General features: G+C 35.5%; 1 protein-coding gene and 2 pseudogenes across 3 annotated transcripts in view; 1 reads left to right on the top strand and 2 right to left on the bottom strand.

Moving 5' to 3' along the window:
- Window positions 1-21,072, bottom strand: part of PRIM2 (DNA primase subunit 2) — a 389,523-nt gene that overhangs the window by 171,367 nt on the left and 197,084 nt on the right. The gene's annotated exons all lie outside the window — the stretch shown is intronic.
- LOC143684816 (eukaryotic peptide chain release factor subunit 1-like) lies at window positions 2,093-8,122 on the bottom strand (annotated as a pseudogene).
- On the top strand, window positions 5,793-20,202 carry LOC143682302 (centromere protein Q-like; annotated as a pseudogene).

The raw sequence follows: 21,072 nt of genomic DNA, 5'->3' as shown, positions 1-21,072 counted from the left end.
TTTCCAGAGAAGGAACAGGGAAAAGGAATCTTTCTCCTGGGAGCTGAAACAATTGCACACGTAGTGCAATCTCAAAAATTGTATCATATATCCAGGGCAAGAATCAGATGTATAAGAGCAGAAAAAATCTGAGCAGTTAAGCATGAGCTATTCTAAAGGTCTTTAATAAGTTCAAGTGGTCACAGAAGTGCCTTAGTACAAAACCAATTAACAAGAAAACCCTAGACAAAAGAGAGAAACTAACCTCCAGAGTAAACTCACCAAAATAATCAAACGTCTAGACAGCAGCGAAACATTACAAGTCATATTAAGAAACAGGAAGATATGGCACAGTCAAAGGTGGAAAACAGAAGCAACCCATGTGTCCATCTACTGATAAATGGATAAACAAAATGTGGTACATACATACCATGGAGTATAATTCAGCTGTAAGAAGGAATGAAGTCCTGAATCATGCAACAAAATGGATGAACCTTGAGGGTATTATGTTGAGTGAAATAAGACAAACACAAAAGTACAAATACTGTATGATCTCACTATTATGATCTAATTACAATAAGCAAACTTGTAGCTTTTAAAATCTAGAAAGACCACCAGGAGACAGAATGACGGTAGATAATGGGGAGCAAATGCTTAACTTGCGAAGAATTTTTAATTAGGTTGATTACTAATGTTTGGAGCTAGATGGAGGTGATGGTAACATATTATTATGAGTGCAATTAACAGAGCTGAATTATGTACACGACTGTGGATAAAGGAGGAAGTTTAGGTTCATATAACTCCTTAGAAGGAAAGCTAGAGGATAAAACATGGGACTGTATAACATAGTGAACCTTGTGGGACTGGAGCTAACAGTATAAATACAAAAATGTTCTTTTACGAACTAGAATAAATGTACATAAAGTAGAATAAATATACAACATTATTATAAGATGTTAATCATAGAGCAGTATATGGGAAAAATACACCTAATGTAACTATGAACTATACTTAACTATTTTAATATTCTTTCACCGGTTATAACAAAGGTACCACACCAATGCTCAGTATCAGTAATAAGCAGGTATAAGAGGTATGGGGTTATTCTTTTAAGAGTAACGAAAATGTTCTAAAATTGATAGTCCTGATGAATACACAACTCTGTGAATATGCTGCGAGCCATGGATTATATACTTTGGATGGATTGTATGGTGTGTGAATGTATCTCAATAAAATTGCCATATCTAAAGTTCATCTTTTGTAAAATTTTAAAAATTACTTGGTTATCTTGGCTTTTTAAAACACATGATTATCATCATATTTTGCTGCTTATCAGCAAAATAACTTCAGTTTTTTAAAACGTGTCTCATAGACACTATTTTGGCAAAAGCTGCAAAGGTGGAAAGATAAATAAAAGAGCTGCTTCAAACTGGGGGTGGAGTGGGGAAGGACCAGGAGTACTATTGTATAATTTTGTTCCTCTATTAAAGAACTTCTATTTTTAAGCACTCCTTAAAAAGACCTTCTTAAAATATCTGAGTATCTTACAATTAAAAACACAGAGGCATGCTTTAGCTACTAAAACTACAAGTCCTGTGATTAACTATAAAACTTATTGGTTATATTTAAGACAAATCAGAACAGAAAAAAGAAATTTTCATTACTAGGACATACAAATCAATTACAATCATTATGAGATGGAAAAGTATATCTTTAATGTGATAAACAAATTTAAGTAACGCCTACTTGACTTTTCATCTAAGCATTCTGATTCAACATTAAATAAGATGCAGATTTAAGCACAAAACTTAATAGCCCATTTAATATTCCTGAAGAAATAGGAACGAAAATGAAACACAAGTATTTTTAAATATTTTGAAAAACACATAAGTGTTCCCCAAATCCTTTCCTTTCTTTTTTTTTTTTTTTGTGCCAAATTAGGAAGCATCCCAAGTAGCAACCTACATCGCTGATGTCTTCTCATTTCTAAACTCAAAGTTTCAAATAATATAAAACCTCCTAAAAGCATATATATCCAAGCCTTTGAACTTAAAGGATTAATAACAATAAAAGAATAAATCAGTTCATTGTTAATTTACATCACCCAGTAAATTAAAATAGCATGCAAAATTTAATTTTTTAGAAAAATTAGCTGTTTTACTTATATCTTGTTTTCTTTCAGGCTTGGCCTTTTTCTATTTTTTTTTTTCTTTTAAGTTACAGAGAGTAAATGGATTCTGTGATAAAGAAGAGATGTGGGTCTGAAAATTGAAAGATGAATCCTTAGCTGCTTGCTTAGCTAGAAAAGATTTTTACAAAATAACATAACAGCTGCTTGTTGTCTGTACTGTCCAAAATTATAAGCTGCCATTTCAGTGATAGAATGGAACCTAGGTAGTATCTTCCTGCAAGCCAACTATGGTACTGATTTGAAACCACTGGCATACTATTACATGCACCTAAAACCATCCAACTCAAAGAATCAAGGTATAAAATCCAGATAGAGGGCTAAAAGTAGCATGTTTAGAGATACATTTCCTGACAGTAATCATTTCAGCACTCACATCCTTTGATATCAGAACTGCTACTTGAGACTTTTAAAAGACCTTGACAAACATGTGACTGACTGCTTTCCAATGACATTATTTCATACTTTCTAGCACAATCAGGCTAATAGAGTTTGATGGATAACCAGGTAAGCAAAGGACAAGTCTGAACAATAGCCATCCTTTATAGCTGACATCTTCTTTTTTTATTATATATCTCAGGAAAAGGGAAAAAGAACAAAAACTATAGACAATGGTTCTTCCAGAACATCTCATTATACGAAGTCCCAAATGAGTATTATTTTGAAGAAGCAAATCTTTTATAAAAAATGCACTTTGTTGCAACCACAGAATTATCAACAGTTATAAAACTGGGGAAAGAAAGATCTGCATCTTGCCCCTCTTAATTAAATTATGCCTTCTCTAGTAGATTTTTTTTAATAAATGGGCAATTGATCTCATGGTCAAAGCATTCTACACGAAATGCAAAGCTTGATTTCTCCTGTTCTACTATTTCTGTGTGATTATTTATCTACCAATTTGTTCATTTTAATCAAATGTAATGAATGCCAACCTGAACTAAAATCAGTTCTATCAAGATGCTTCAACAGTGCTGGTATAAAGATTATCAGACAGCTAACTGAATATTTAAGTCAACTACTAAAAAACACATAGTTATTTAAAAAAATATGTTAACAGTACCTAAAAGTACTAAGCAGACTTTTTTTTTTTTTTGGTTCCAATATTTCACCACATATATTTCTTCTTATGCAGTCTAAACTGAGAATGGCATAGGTCACTGCAAAATGCAGCAATTTCATTTTTCTCTAATCAAAATAAGTCAGCATGGTCTCACTTCTAGTAACTTTTGAAGGTGTATAGCAGTTTAAGAATTTTTGCTTCTATATATGAAGGTTAAAAAAAAATCATTTTTTCCCCATAAAATACAAGAGCAACCAATTTCAGCATAAGTAAAAGTAAAACTAGGATTGCTTTTTAAATTAGTCCCAAGCAGCATTTAGGAATTTAGTTGTAGGCTGCTGTGCTGACATCATGACAAACCAAAGTGCAGAGCAGGGTCTAGTTTAGTTTCAGTTTTCTTTTCACTATCCAATGCTCATGGACTAAGTTCTAGAAATGTTCCAATTGCAAGGTAGGGATCTGTTTGGATTCCACCATGGGTATGCCTCCTGGGTTGGATGCTAGAGGGTAAGGCACAGTTTGCTGGACCCAGGTCGACTACCTAGCAGTCACCAAAGTAAAAACATTCATCGTCTCCTCCTTGGTATTCCATTCCCTGGAAATCTACTCGGTACCACAAAATACCTCAATTTCACCAAATTCTTTCACAAACTGGGATCCTTCTTGTGATGTATCTGTGACAATTTCCAATGTATCTCTGAATTTCTTACAGTTGTTAGCAAACCATTCCAGCAGGGGCAGCTCTCAATCAACTCATGTTCCTGTCCTGTCTCTCTGTTGTAAAATGAGATTTATCCTGCATTTGTTGTGGAGTTAATTAGAGAATTTTCTCCGCTTTTGAGTCTTGGCAATGAAGAACATACCTCACTATCCAGATTTTCATTCACTATTAGAATCTCTACAGCTCCCACTTCCAAAGCCTTAAGTGTATCTTCAACTCCAAAACAGTACTTGCCTGTGTCTTGGCTGTTTTCATCAAAATCAAATAACATCCTATTAACTTCTTCTCTTGAATAAATTTCACATGGGAGAGAACTTCAGTAGACAACTTAATAGCTTGGTTGAACCCACTGGCTGAATCCATTTTCACCACCATAGGAGATATCAACTAATTTTAAAATTTTTGATTGCAACCTGTGATCAAACAAATCAGACTGACAGTTCACTAGCTGATCAAGCTAAAACAAGACCAGCCACATTCACTTTGTCCCCAGAAATAAACAGCTGCACAGCTGTCTCAGCTACTTTCTAAACATAGTTGTGTCGTTTTTCCATTTTTAAGTGGGCAAAACACAATGCAGACTGATCTTTGCTGTGTTTCTTTGGGAGATCCACACTGACTTTGTGCAGGGCTTCTCTTGTGTTTCCTTGGCATGTGCCAAAAAGGGCAGCCTACCAACTACTACAATGAAGCCAAACTTACAATCATCTGAAAGTCATGCTGTAAGAGCCTCCATATGGAATTTGTTGTCACACAAATACAACATATTAATTGGATGGAAAGGCTCAAAGTCAATGCTGACTTTCTTTTCCTTTCCTTCTTCCATTACAATTATTCCACAGTAAACACCCAGACCATTTGGAGGTACTTTGTTATAAAGTTCGAGTCTTTGTTGCACAGATGTAATGACTCCCAGAACTGAAAAGTGATTTACTCTTGACTTAATGTTAGATGCAGTTCCAAACTCATCTGCTAACATTTTTGCCATTCGTGAAATCTGGTCTTTGGGAGGAGTGACCAATGAAACCATACTTGTGCCACTGATGGGAAAGTCACTCTAGGCGATTCCTTTTCAAAAATGGGTCCTAAGCTGCATTGCTTAAGTGTTTTCTTCTTGGGGACTCTGCGCGGGCCACCTCCAAGCTCTTGATCTTCCAGATCTCCACGTTCCTGTCGGCAGCACTGGGGTTGTCTGCCATCTTCTTGCCTCCAGCGGCTACTTGTCTCAGGCAGTGACACAGGGCAACAGTTTCCTCTCTCCAGGCAGCTGCATGTGTTGCAATCTGCTCGCCTGGGGCCTGTGACATCACTTCCCTAAGTAGATTTTTTAAAATTAAAGACACATTATAATAAATGTGTACATAAATAGGAATTAAGTGGACCACCGCAACAACAAACTAGGAGTTTTCTTTTGTGTTCTAGCTGGAAGCCAAAGAAAGAAACTCCTTTACAGTCACCTGGACCTGAGTATATGGCAGCACTGAAGTAATTTCATACCAGAGCCTCTTTCTTAGTCCTGTAAGTTAAATCCACAGACATGCCAGATGCACCTCAATGTAAGCACCTCCACTCATTTATCAACTACTTCCCCAGTGTTTATGTAATTCTTCCCCATTACTAACATCTCTCTAATGCCGGAAAACAAATCTTCTTTGTTCCCTCTAGAATCCTTCCCATTTTATTGTAAACAATATTCCCTACAACTTCTTCATTTTGATAAAATATTTCTGTCCATAAAATATTCTTTATAACTTAAGCATGGTGCAGAAGCAGAAATATGAGCTTTGGAGTCAAACAAACCTGACTTCAAAAAGCTGGTGTGTGACCTTTATCAAGCCATAAACATGAACTTTTATTTAAAAGTGCAGGTGAGCAACCTGAAATCCTCCTGGGTTTGGGTTAGAGCCCAAGTTCTAATTTCAAATTCTGCCTCTCAGCTCACACAAAATAGATAGGTTAGTGAAATAAGCCTCAAGAGCAATCAATAATGTTGATTTTATTAGTTCCAATTGATATATGAGAAATCTGAAACCCAAAGAAATTAAGTTACTTGTCCAAAGGCTAGCAAGCAAAGAACAGCTGAGATCTAGGTCTTCTTGACTCCAAAGCCTATACTTTCATACTACTGAGTTTCTTTCCTTCTTGAAATTCTCTCTTCCTTGGCTTTCAAGACAACTCCCCCTTTTTTAGTTTTCTTCTTACTTCTCAAGCTCTTTCTCAACTCCCTTCACAAGCCTGCCTTCTTCCTACTATTCATTAACTGTTGGTATTTCCCCAAGGTTCTATTTTCAGTCTTCTTGCTCTTCCTACTCAAAATACGCTCCATGCATTTTGATTCATGATTCAAACTCAGGTGTTCATTTTGGTGACTTATAAACCCTTATCATGACCACAGATCACTCTCCTAAGCTCCAGATGCTATATTTCTTACTGTGTACTAGACATATCTCCCCTGAAAATATCACTGTCATCTCAAATCACAAACTCAATACACATCTATAACTCATCTTCACTGGTACCCACCTTCACACCTTTCTAAGAATGATGTTCCTCCGCCTATTGCGTTCCTAGTCAGACAACATGGCATCTTCACCCAGAAACTGGAAATCTGACCTATGCTTTATTTCCCCTAAAATCTATCAATCTCACACCATCTCTGACTCTACCTAATACTATGATATGGACACCCATTGCTTCCCACCTGGAATAACATAAAGTCCTCCAAATTGGTTCTCTCACTCTTAGTTTTATCCGGCTCCAATCAATCTTCCCTGGAACTACAAGAATGGTTTTGTCAAATAATGTAAATGCCACAACAGTCCCTATTCAAGTAAAGTGTTTCCTCAACTAGTCTGACTGGCCACTATTATCTACTTAACTATTCAGCTGTTAATTACTTAGTTCAATTCGGTAAAGCAATTCAGAAACCTATTTCAAGAACATTAAAAGTTACAACCTTTGACCCGGTAATTCCAATTCCAGGAATCTATCCTTAGAAATTACCAAAGACTTAAATAAAAACATACAATTAATATTAAGTAGAGTGTAGTTTATAACAGCCAAAATTAGAAGCATCCTAGACATTCAACAAAACTAGTTAAATAAATAATGGAGTACTCATGTGATGCAATACTGTTGTAGCCTTTAAAAATCACTTATAATCAAAGAAAAACTGATAAATTGGACTTCATCAAAATTAAAAATTGTTGTGCATTTAAGGGCATTAACAAGAAATTTAAAATGCAATCAAAAGAATGTGAGAAAATATTTGGAAAACATATTATCTGATAAGGGTTTAATATCCATAATATAAAAAGAACTCTTACAGCTCAACAACAAAAGACAAACAACTAATTCAAAGTAGGCAAAGGCTAACTGTGAGCTATTACAGTAGTCACATTTATTCCAGAGCTTTAAGTGCTATTTCTAAATTCTAAGATGCTGCGCTATATGTGTATAACCTGGTATTTTCCTGGAACTTTAGGTACCTGTGTGACACCTAAGACTCAAAGCTGGAATTCTGCAGCTCTGAAAGTCAGCATTCCTACATATAGCAATGGTTAATGAAGCTGAAGAAAAGATCAGGTTTCAATGAAAGATAAAAATGAAACCAATCTGGTTGGGACTAAGGTAAATCAGAATGCAGGGTAAAGGATGATATTGTTTGTACCTTAGAACTTCACCTACTGTATGAGATCAAAGGAAGAGAGGTTTATTTTGTCAAAAACCTAAATTTTCTGTAGCTCAGAATCTAACTTAACCTGTCTGGCCAGTTCAGTTAACAACCTAAACACATGGAACCTAGAATTGGGAACAAGGTCTTGTAATTTTGTATAGTTTAATGTAATACCCAGATAAATTCATCAGCCAGTTGCATCTTCTATCCCCATAATCTCAACACCCCTTTTCAACATCAAGAAGTGAGAATGGTCATTGCCTAAATATCCCTAAAGGTTTGGAGAAGGATCAGAAGTAGCTGTAACAGAAAAGATAGGATTTAACAAATGAGTATGACTACTGGATCATTATACTGATATTTCTTTTTAGTCTCTGGTGCAGCTAGAGCAGCTAGAAGAAAATACCTGAAAGTGGTTTAGAGAGTTAATTGTAACCCATACCATATTTTGAAGTTTGTTCTATAACTACTTGTTAAATTGCACTTTGAAATTTATCACTTTTTTGTATAGGGTATTTTTCACAACAAAAAAGTTATAAAAAATCACATAAATTTTTTAATGAAAGAAGAAAATGCTAATGGTATAATTTTAAGTGAAAATTTTTGGTTAAAATCCTTATATTAGCATTTTCATAATTGTGTACTTATATACAGTGAAAGAAAAATAGAAGGAATTAGGGGTTAAAAACTATGTCTTATTCATGTACTATATATTCCCAGTGAAACATCTGGAACACTGTAGACCCTGAAGAAATGCTTATGGAATGTATAAATATTTAGGGTACTTAATCAGTGATTTTCTTTTTTGTTTTTATAATCTACATTTAAAATGTAAAATTTTTACAGTAATAAATACTACAGAAGAAAATAAAGCAAAAAATGAGAATAAGACTGTTGGGGATGGGTTGAGGATTTTAAGTATAAAGAATAAATAGAATGATGTATCAATCAGGATATGCTGGGTTTGCAACAACAAACACCTCTAAAATCTCAGTGGTTTAAAAAAAGGTTTATTTCTTGCTAACACTATGTGTCTTTCACAGGTAGATGGTGGGCTCTGAGCTCACATTCAGACAGTGAGGAACACTGGCAAAAGAAAAAGTTCTAAAAGCTATTAGCACTGAAAATTAAACACACATATCACTGCCATTGCACAACTCACTAGCCAGGACTAGTCACATGTCTCCATCCAATCATAAAAGGGCCATGTAATACATCCTCTATATGCCCAGAAGGCAAAAAGCCAAATATAACTGCATGAATGACTACTACAGGTGGTCAGGAAAGACTTTAGTTAGAAAGTGACATTTGAGCAAAGACCTAAAAGAGGTAACAGAGCAGTGCCAATAGCCTGAAGCAGGAACATTTTTGGCACTTTCAAGAAATAATAGGGAAGTCTGCAGGACTAGAGAAGAAAGAAAAGGTGAGTATGTTGGAAGTTAAAGTTAGATGAGAATTAGTTGAAGAGAAAGAGATCAGCCTATGTAAAGTCTCTGAGTGCAGTAGAAAGCCATTAGAGGATTTTGAGGAATGACATATGCTGATTTACATTTTAAAGATATCACTGACTGCTGTGTTGATAATAGACTAATAAGAGACTAGACAGACTGGAAGAAGAATGTTTAAAAGGCTTACAGCAGTATCCAAGCAAGAGATGATGATGGCTTCGATTAAGGATGGGGATGGAAGTATTAGCTTCTGGATTTATTTTGAAGATATAATTAAAGGAATCTGCTGATGAGGGCATAAAAGAAAGAGAAGAGTCAAGAATGATTTCAAGGTTTTTGGCCTTTGCAAGGAGAGACAGGAGAAGTCATTCACTAATTTGAGGAGAGCAATCTGGAAGGAAAGACCAGAGCTTTAGATTTATCTGTGTTAAATCTGAACTGCCTATTAACATCTAGATAAAACTATTTGGATTTAAGAAATAAAACTTCAAACATAATAAATTCATATATATGTACATACATACATACATCTCGAAACATTCTGCAAAGTTATATGTTTTAACATAATGCCCTGAAGCTAGAGCAATCAAATAATGTCTTGCAGTGTTAAAATCATTCATTTCACATTTTGAATGCAAAAATGCATTTCTAAGGAAACACACACTTCAATATGAGATCAAAGAACACTATATGACAAAAAAAGTAAGACATACTTCTTTAATGAAAATGATGGCAATTTTTCTCAACTATTTATAGAAAATTATAAAATTATATATCATTTTTAATGAGCTGGAACGTTATAAAGGAAATATGTTCCTTATTAGGTTGACAAATATTTTATCAAATGCAATATGAATTTATGAATTTATTTTCTACTGTGGAAAGAGTTTTGAATTATACATTATATAGATGATTTCCCTCACCTCAAATAGGCAGAATAACTGAGAACCTAAAGGCTGAACAGATAATTTAGTCTGATTCATGTTTCTTGGTGGTAATGTATTCCTTCTCCTTGAAAGTTTTTAGATTTCTTTGGTTTTGATATTCTTGAATTTCACTATACGTCTACCAAGATGTGAGTTTTTCTTATTTTTCCTGTTTGGTATACTCTATTAGCTCTTGATATTTTATTATCTCTTAGTGTCCTGTTTATTCTTTCTTAATTCTGGGTGACTTACCATCTTTATTTCTTCAAATACCTTTCTCTCCTCCATTTTTTTTTCTCTCTTCTGAGTCCTATTATTTGAATGCTGGCACAGTCACCTCTCTCCACATTTCTTAGCTTTTCTCTTTGATATTTTCTATCTCTACTTTTCCTTCTGCTTTCAGAGTTCCTCAACATAATATACATAATAGAGTTCAATAGTTCATTTTCATTTATATCCATAGTATTCATCTGATTAAGTTCTTTACTTCAACTTTTATATTTGTCATATCTACCTTTCCCAGTTGGTTTTTTTATGATTTCCTGTTTCTTCTTAAGACAACTACTATCCTCCTTTATCTCTGAATATATTTATTATGTTTATTTTAAATTACTGATACCTCTGTTCTAGTAATTCTACTTCAAGTGATTTATACTAACCAGTTTGTTATCTTTTTTGTTTTCAAAAGTGGTTATACTCTTCAGGTGTCTAATTATTTTGGCCTGTGAGGTCATATTTATCAAAAGATATTAAGCTACTGTTCATGTGGTCAAAAAAAAAAAAAAAAAAGGCCAGGGTGGGCCATGGTGGCTCAGCAGGCAGGAATGCTTGCCTGCAATGCCAGAGGACCCGGGTTCAATTTCCGGTGCCTGCCCATGTAAAAAAAAAAAAGGCCAAAACCTAAATCCTAATTTTGTTCCTCCTGGTGAACTTGAGAAGGGTAGAGTGGGGGGTGGATGAGGTTATACTCTAGGCACCAAATAATCACTCGAGCAGTTCTGCTTGCTGCCCACCAGCAGGCAAGTCCTTTGGAAAGACCTAGGTTTTAAACTTTTAGAACGCAGCAGCACTAAGGAAAGGCAACCTCCTTAGAGTACAATCTGCAAGCCCTAAGAGGAGAGAGTATTTTGGGAGAGATGGTTGGCTGGTACCTATTTTTTTTAGCTCCTCACGCCTTACTCATGCCCTGACATGACCCACCTGCAGGGGCAGGCAATTATTGTTCCACGGCAACCATAGAAGTCAGGTTGAAAACAAAACTTAAAACAATTTTTCCCCCTGATCCCGGAGACTACTCTGTACCCTAGGCAGAACCACCTACACATACACACCATTTCACAACACTCTCAATTCAGTTACCCCTGGAGTTTCTCAGTTATATTAGCTATTTGCTCAGATCTGTGTTTTCCTCTTCTGCAGTTTCTCAATAATTAGAAGCCAGCAGTCACATAAACTCTCCATCTTGATGGAATCTCAGATAACTTAGTAAAGTAAAAACCTCCCTGTGCTTATGAAATTGATAAAACATGACTGTGAGGATTAATTGATGATACTGACTACAAATAATCTGAAACATTTAAGGACCACACAACCTCTTAAAAATACAAACTTTTAATCCAATTTTCAGTCTAGTATTGATAAGAATAATTCTTAAAATAGAGTAGAACTTTATTACATGAATCCTAAGCATGAAATATTTCAGATACACAACAACTTTCTCAGAATCACAGATTGCTCAGTGAGATTCCAGGAGACCATTTAATCTACACTCTAATTTTGAACTTACTACACAGTAGGAACTGTTAAAAGACATGGCTCTAAAAACCGAATGTATCAACTCTAGAGTTCTCCCAGGACCCCTGTTCCTGATTCCTATAATACTGTAGCTGGTGAGAGGCAGGAAATGCTGCCGAAGTGGTAATCCTGGGAAATCTGGATCCAAGAAATACCAATATAATCATCAAACTCAGTAAACTTAACATTATTATTGGCCACTGGTTCTACTGGGATTTTTCTTTTCCAATCACTTCTAATAGAAAATTAGTACTGCACATGCTCTGATTGCAGTCAGGGGTACATATTAGTATCATAATATATGTAAGACTGAAAGGGGAAGTCAGAAATCAGGTGGAGGTGGTAAGGACACAGTAAACCTAAGCTTAACGTCAAAACATGGCTGGGGGCAAATCTTAGTCCTTAGATTTGTATGACCTTAAAGTAACTATTTATTCCAGTGCCTCAAGTTTCTCATCTGTAAAACTGGGATACTAATTCCTATTTTACATGGCTGTTATAAAAACTAATAAGAAAAAAAATGTCACATGGCAAAATATGATTTCAATTTGCTGAACGCAAATATGTTTTATGCAAACAATGGACTCTGCTAAGAGCTAGTGGCTGATGCTAGGACTAATCACTATTAAAACTACATCACCATTACTATTACTTCTAATATTTCAAATAAATTGAGCTTCACTCAGAATTTATATGCTTAACCTTGAGGCAATTGCCTTATGAGTACCATTACTGAATTTTCAAATTATTTTAATTCCCAAAGGGTCCAATCAGCTTTAAACAAAATGATGATGATGATGATAATGATAATACTGAACAATTTATTATTATATGGATTATAGTAAATGCTACCTCTACAAGATGGTGAATGTGTTTTCTTCTCATTATTTCTAAATATAGAACTGACAGTACATGAAAATAATGACTCCAGGTTCCAAATTATATTGATCAAATACACGCAGACCGAACGAAACATGACATATATTGCTACATTTTTACAATATTATCCAAAAAAAAAACAATGCTTTAAACAAGAAGTGTAATATATATCATTTAAACAAATACATACACAAACACACACCTTCAAACACACAGACTCATATCTCTCTTATACTAATTTCCACCTTCTTGTCCATCTTTATTTATCTAAATATTTTATAGAAGAGGGTAGACTTAAAGACATTGATTTAAATCCAAGTTGAGTGTTCCAATTAAAATTTAATATTAAACAATCTTATTAGAAGATATTTCTTTGTTGTAACTTTCTGGGGAAATTGTTATAACTTGACTAGTAATCTTTTAAATTATTTTTTCAATGTTAACAGTGACTGCAAAAAACTCAAGGGCCACAAAAAAGACACCAAAACTGGACATTAAAAAGCATTCGCCACTTAGCACACAAGTTTTTCTGAACTGCCTTATTTTTTGAATGTGAACAAAATCCTTAAGTTTCATATTAGACGAAATCAAATGAACACTCTGTGAATTATATATTATTAAATTATTTAAACCTCACTTTATAATGTACATATTTTTATTAGGATGCCTTTTTTCACTTTTCAAAAACTCCTATCTTATGAAGTGCCTAGGTGAAAAATACGAGCTGTGTTGTCACAGACAACTGTGCCAGTAACAGGTCACCAGCAATATTGGAAAGAAAAAATAATGCCTGATTTCTCAAAATTGGTTTTGTCAACTAGTCAATGATTGGCCACATATGGCAACAGTCGGTAGGGTGGGGTCAGTACTCTGCCTTCACAAGTCAACAAACACCAACTGGTAATGCTCTAAAAATATTTTATAAATTCAGTTTAGTCCACAGAAAATAATGCTTCCCAGATGAGCCAAAAAATACTAAATTTTCAGTGTATTTGAACTAAGGTGATAATTTTGTCAGCCTTAATTATGGATAATAAGCAGAGTAAAAAGCAAAAGAGAGAGCAACATTATGCTCCTTTCCTTTTGGTAAAAGCCTATAAAACAAGAGCGGTGCAACGGTGTCTCAGTGACAGAGTTCTCGCCTGCCATACCTAAGATCCGGGTTCAATTCCCGATGCCTGCTCATGCAAAAATCAAAAAGCCTAAAAACAAAAATTCAAAGCACACAAGTTTAACTACTGTTCTCCCTATTTCCAGTGGCCCTTCTTTCACCCCAGTGTATCCGTGCTGCACACCCAGGTCAATCAGAAAACCTACTGTGTCAGTGTAGGAAGCCTCAACTAGGGACAAAGAAGTAAGTAATAAGAAGAAATCAATTCAGAGGAAAGAATGATTAGCAGCCCACGGTCTTCACAGTAGGATCTGCATTTTTAAAAACATGGCTGTTTTAGTTTGCTAGCTGTCAGAATGCAATATACCAGAAACGGAATGGCTTTTAAAAGGGGGGATTTAATGAGTTGCCAGTTTACAGTTCTAAGGCCGAGAAAACGTCCCAATTATAACAAGTCTATAGATATGTCCAATCAAAGGCATCCAGGGAAAGATACCTTGGTTCAAGAAGGCTGATGAAGTTCATGGTTTCTCTCAAAAGTGAGAAGGCACATGGTGAACACAATCAGAGTGTCTCTCTTATCTGGAAAGTCACATGGCAAACATGGTCAGGGTTCCTCTCTCATCTGAAAGGGCACATGGCGAACACAGCATCATCTGCTAGGTTCTTCTCCTAGTTCCTGTTTCATGAAGCTCCCCAGGAGGCGTTTTCCTTCTTCATCTCCAAAGGTCGCTGGCTGGTGGACTCTGCTTCTTGTGGCTATGTCATTCTGCTCTGCTCCCTCTGAATCTCTTTCTTTCTCCAAAATGTTTCCTCTTTCATAGGACTCCAATAAACCAATCAAGACCCACCCAAATGGGTGGAGACATGCTGCCACCTAATCCAGCTTAACCACCACTCGACTAAATCACATCATCCAGGGAGATGATCTGATTACAGTTTCAAACATAGAGTATTGAATAGGGATTATTCTACCTTTATGAAATGGGATTTTGATTAAAACATGGCTTTTTTAGGCAGCATACTTCCTTTCAAACCAGCACAATGGCTTACTAACACAAATACCTAATTGAATATTTAACAGAATTTTAAACTGAGTGAAATTTCAAAAACTATGGAGGATAAATCTAAATTAAGGGGCATTAGATGGGAAAAATCACACCTTTTGAACCGAATCCTATCCTAAACTAATCTTCCTTATCCGGCTTTTTTCCTTTTCTCCTCAAGTTAAATCCACATGTTCTCTAAGAGCCCTAGGTTTTGGGAAAGAAAATCTTAAAACTCCACATGATGGTGATGCAATAATAACAATCATTGCTGTCTTTAGTCTTCCTTTCACCTTTGCAAATTATCTGGGAGAAAAGCATTCCAAGATGAAGAAAAGCAAATGCAAACGATCTAAAATGTGGTTATCCAAGGGACCACTAAAAACTGGAAAAGAAGGGTTCTATGATAAAGGAAGAGCAAATACAAATGCCCTGAAATGAAAACAAAATGGTACAGCTAGAGAAGGGTGAAGTAAAGAGAAGTTTTTAAAAAAAGAAAATGGACAGACAAGAACCAGACTGTGTCTTGTGGGTTATGGTTAGGCACTGGAATTTTTTATTTTGCATGCCATGAGAAACCATGTGAATTCTTCTCATGCCAAACAAACTGCTCTCAGTTGAATTTAAGTCTACGCTTCCCTATTCTACTCAGGGGAGGGTTTGGAGGGAAGCAACTACAATGGTTAATGATAGCATAATCCCCAAAGCAATCCTATCGCTATCATTCACTTTTTTAGTATCTGTAAATACTACCAAATATTAGTTGTGGAATCTGTGTTATAAAAAGATTTCATGCAATCATGCAAGTGAAAAACATGATTTTAATTTTCCATTGTTTGAAAATTTTTAAATCTCTAAAGCTAAAGCAAGGTCAAAATAGTATTTGTGAAATACGCAGAATGAAGTAAATAAATATTAGCTATTAATAGTAACTGTGATAGTTTGAAGCTGTATGTGCCCCCGAAGAAATCATGTCCTTAAAGCCAACCTTTTGATTAGGTTACTTCACTTGAGGCATGCCCCAGGTGCCTTAATCCTCTAACTGGACTCCTATATAAGAGATGAAATGCACAAAAAAATGAGAGAGCAAAGCAGAGGAACTGCAAAGAGAAGGACAAACAAAAACCAGAGAAGCTGAGAAAGGAGCAGCTAAAAGCTGGAGGCAATGAAATCCAGGAGAGAAGGCCCAGCAGATGCCAGCCACGTACCTTGCCATGTGCCAGAGGAGTTGCAGATAACCGGTAGCTGGTCTTGGGGGACAAAGCATCACCTGTTGATTTGGACATTTTCACAGCCTCAGAACTGTAAACTTATAAATTTATAAATCCCTGCTCTAAAAGCCAACACATTTCTAGTATATTGTATTGTGTCAGCTTTAGCAAATGAAAACAGTAAACAACAATCAATAGGATCAACTATTCATACCATAAAGTAAAATTAAATTGATGAATAAAATTATTCAAAGTCTAGTACTAGTTCAATGACATCAGAACTATTTAATGTCTAAATCATTTTAGCACCAAACCCAGGCCACTTTATTTTTATACATTTTACTACTTTTACATCTTAATTAAATTGTCTCCTTGTGCCTTTTTTATTTTAAACCAATAGTGGCTCACATGAGATTACAAATCATGGAACCTTACACTTAAAAGAAGATAAATATTTCACTTTATAGCAAAGGTACTTTTATTATATGTGTCCTAGTTTGCTAGCTGCCAGAATGCAATATACCAGAAACAGAATGGCTTTTAAAATGGGGAATTTAATAAGTTGCTAGTTTACAGTTTTAAGGCTGAGAAAATGTCCCAATTAAAAAAGTCTATAGAAATGTCCAATCAAAGGTATCCAGGGAAAGATACCTTGGTTCAAGAAGGCCAATGAAGTTCAGGGTTTCTCTCTCAAGTGGAAGGGCACATAGCAAACACAGTCAGAATTTCTCTTTTATCTGGAAGGCACATGGTGAACATGGTCAGGGTTCCTCTCTCATCTGGAGGGGCACATGGTGAGCATGGAATCATCTTCTAGTTTCTTCTCCTGGCTTCCTGTTTTATGAAACTCCCCAGGAGGCATTTTCCTTCTTCATTTCCAAAGGTCGTTGGCTGGTGGATTCTGCTTCTTATGGCTATGTCATTCCTCTCTGCTCTTTCTGAATCTCTTTCATTCTCCAAAATGTTTCCTCTTTTATAGGACTTCAGAAACTAATCAAGATCCACCCAAATGGGTGGAGACATGCCTCTACCTAATCCAGCTTAACAACCACACTTGATTAAATCACATCTCCAGGGAGATGATCTGATTACAGTTTCAAGCATACAATACTGAATAGGGATTAGAAGAAACGGCTGCCTTTACAAAATGGGATTAGGATTAAAACATGGCTTTTCCAGGGTACATACATCATTTCAAACCAGCACAATAGGAAATAACAAGTATAAGTGATTAGTAATGTTAGATTGACTTCAATAACTACTCTCTCTCCCTGTAAAACAGTCCTACATGTAATACAACAAATTGCATCCCCTTTACCATAGCCATTCTCTTCCTGTTGCATGAATCTTTTCCTTCTTTTGCTTCTTCAGCCCAAAGAATTTCATTATCTACACTGCATTAGTAGTCAATATTAACACTGCCTTATCCAGCAATTTAGTCTTCTATCCTGTATCACTAAAAATCCTAACTTTTGGTCTAAGAGTCATAAATTTTAGTTTGGGTGCTTGTTTGTTTAAAGTGTATATTAGATGTGATTAGTATGTCTTGATGTTTGCAATTATAATTCTTAAGATACAAATTCTTTCCACTTTCTGACAAGATACGCAGGTAGATGTGTGTGTGTGTATGTGTCTTTTAAAACAAGCCTGCCTACAGGTATATAAGACATATTGTTTATGCTTCTGGCATTTCTTTTTGCTGCAGCTGCTGTCTGAACATTTTAATGAAAGATTGTATTGTACTCATATCCTGAGGCTTTAATCAAAGCCATAGTTTTAAAACAAATAATCTAGAAACAAACCTAAATGTCTTATATGAAACAATCTACCTTTCTAAAAGGATCATGGAGGTCATCAGATGTTACTCCACAGCTTCCCTCCTCAAAATCTCTCTGTTTGGAAGATTCCCTCTTCCTTCTCTCTTGGGCCCATGAAAGATGCATTAATCTCCTTGGCAAAGTTGATGCTTTCCCTGTGTCTTGATGCTATCACTAACACACTCCTCATATGTTGTTTTCAAGTACCTTTGCTCTGCAGCTTGAGACAATCTGCTTTCACATGTAGCTTAAATCTCTTAAGAGGAGCCTACTTGTTCGTCTTTCCTCTTTATATAAACATGCTCATTTCTTCTGTGTTAAAAATATATTTCCTCAAACTTACTGTTCAAAATACTCCTCAAACTCTTCAGAATTACATTTGCCTGTACCAATGGACTGAAACTATCCTTATCTTCCTCAATTTTCTATAGCATATGACACTGCTGACCATCATTGCCTATTAAATTAGTCCCTCCTGGGTTTCCTTCTAAATCTCTGAACCTGAGATTTATTTTATTTTGCTTACTAGTGCCCATCCCAAGCAAAATGTGAAGGATCATTGCTCTGTATTGGGTTTTCAAACCCCCCATGGTCCTAGCCTAATCTATCTAAGCTACAGATTCAGATTTACAGCTCCTTTCTGAACACCTCTACCCAAATGATCTATCTGCACTCAAAATGATCATATTCCAAATCAAATTCATCATTTTGCTTTAAATTTTAGAAAAACACTGAATGGTTTTCTGTGTGTGTGAACAGCACCCCATCATCAAGCATCAATACCCAAAATGTGATTTTACTTCTTCTCTCCATTATCCTTATTCCTCCACATCCATGCAGAAATGCCCACCATCTTTTCAGTTCTCACCTTGGCCATCCTAGCGAACTTTTGAGATTCTCACCTAAACTAGTTCAATAGCTTCCAAATTAATGTCTATGTGTATTATTTTTCCCCTCATCTGCTTAAATAAAAGAAATCTTCCTAAAACTAATATCGTTTCTAACTCAAAAGTCTTTGACGGGAAAGAAAAGTTCATCATTATTAACTATTAGGCAAATGCAAATTAAAATTACAATGAGATTATCATTATACACCTAATTAAGAATGGTAAAGACTTCCGGGTTTCATGGCTTTCGATTGTTTGGGCGCCAATTTCTCTGACCGTTACAACCGCAGGAGTTAGTGCCAGTAATGGGGCGAAATGCTTAGAGATTCATATTTAGATTGAGATATTTGACTTCAACGACTTTCAGCAAGTTTGTCATTAGGGAAAACGACAAACAACCGAGGATGCTTGCCTGTTTCCTACAAGGTTGAGAAATTGTGCCAAGGTTGAAAAATCTTGCACTAAAGTATACTGCCTCACGTAGATGTAAGTAGAATCAGCACTTCTCAGACTGTGATTTTTGAAGCACGATTTTAATTGTTCGCACTTATATCAGGATGCTGACAAAGCAAATGTGTCCAAGAAAAAATCTCAAAAGTTAAAAAGAAATCCAAAAAGAAAAACTGACGAAGAAGAAATGGAGTTATCAGAGAAAGAGGTTAGAGACACAATGGAAAAAATTTAAAAATACCCAAATGATCTCTCTTCTGAAGGAAAAACAAAGCATACTAATCTGAAACAGATAAAGATAACATCCAACAAGAGAAAAACCTGGCAACCTCTTTCAAGGAGTAGCAGAGAATATTTACAATCTATGATGGAATCAGTAATAATAGCAATTTTGAGTAACAATATTAAAGAAAACAAACAAATCCAATATCATCTCAACTGGCTGAAGAAAAGATTGTTACAACTGTGTGAAACACTGGAAGTGCCTCCCAAAAACCAGAAAAATTTAACTAATGTGTCAAGTCTGCTGAAAATGGAAAGGGCACAGCACAGTGTTAATGAGGAAGGTCTGGCAATATTGCAGGCACCAGGAATCAAACCCCGACTTCCAGCATGGCAGGAAGAAATAGATAAAACAGTGGCGACCACAGAGTCAATGATCGAGAACATTCAAAGCCTCAAAAGCAAACTTCACATTATGACTAACGAATTGGAAGAAGAGGAGGAGAAGGTAAAACAGATGTTTCAAATGGATAGAAGTGAAGTACTCTCTCTTCCAGAACTTTCTCAGAACAGTCTCAAAGCACCAGTACTTCAGAAAGAAATTTTGATGCTAATTCCAAACCAGAATGCTCTTCTGAAGGACTTGGATGTTCTTCATAATTCATCCCAGATGAAGGACGTACTAACTTTCATTGAAGAAGCCTATAAGAAACTGGATGCCTCTTAACAAGTTTTTATATGAGATTGTTTCATATTAATTTAAACTTTATGAATTTATTAAACTATTACCCTGCAAATGGTATTTCAGAAACTCAGGCTTCTGTGGGAATTACTGTCCCTTAATTACATGCACTTTAAAATTAGCCTGTGCCGATCTACCATAAGCATCTTGTGTAGTCCTGGAGACTCTGTTTTAGCAACTGGCAAGCCTGGTAAATGACATCTATTATGCTGCTGCATCTCTGGGTTATTTCCCTGGAACCAGAAAATAAGAACTGCCACAATCTGTTAGTTAATAATGGCTGACTGAAGGTCATTTATTGCTTAGTGTAGATAAGGTGTGATGCTATGAGTTAATATACATAAAGTCTTTGCATGATATCTGGTACCTAGTTTGCTCTCACTAGTATCATTTACCTGATATCTTGCAGTTTGTTGTCTGGTCATCTAGATGTTGAGAAATCCCCAAATGCCTTTAATCTTCTTCAGAACTCCCTAGTCTTTTTGTAGTAGTTGATATTTGAGAGGTGCCTTTCACTGTGATGGTAGCATCAACGTATTTTTTTTTTATTGCATTAGTGAATATATGTTGAATTTACTTTCCATTGTGATCAAAGGATGCTTTTATTTCAGAAAACCATTAAAAAGGAATTCCTAAGCAAGCTTATTCTCTTTAGTGACCCCTTTAAACAAATATCAACAAAAAACCCTTCTTTCCAAACCATTTTTCCTCATTGTGATAAGCATCTGTATATGTGTAACTGAATTATCACTCAACTATATAAAAAAACTATTTCTAACCAAAAAAAAGAATGGTAAAAACAAAAAGTGGTGATGACACCAAATGTGGTGAGAATGCAGAGAAACTGGATTGTTGCTATATTGTTCATGGGAATGTAAAATGGCACAGCCACTATGGAAAATAGTTCGGCAGTTT

Source organism: Tamandua tetradactyla, chromosome 5, assembly GCF_023851605.1.
Source record: "Tamandua tetradactyla isolate mTamTet1 chromosome 5, mTamTet1.pri, whole genome shotgun sequence".
NCBI lineage: Eukaryota > Metazoa > Chordata > Mammalia > Pilosa > Myrmecophagidae > Tamandua > Tamandua tetradactyla.
Note: the sequence above shows the minus strand (reverse complement) of the source record. Positions and strands in the feature narration are given on the sequence as shown.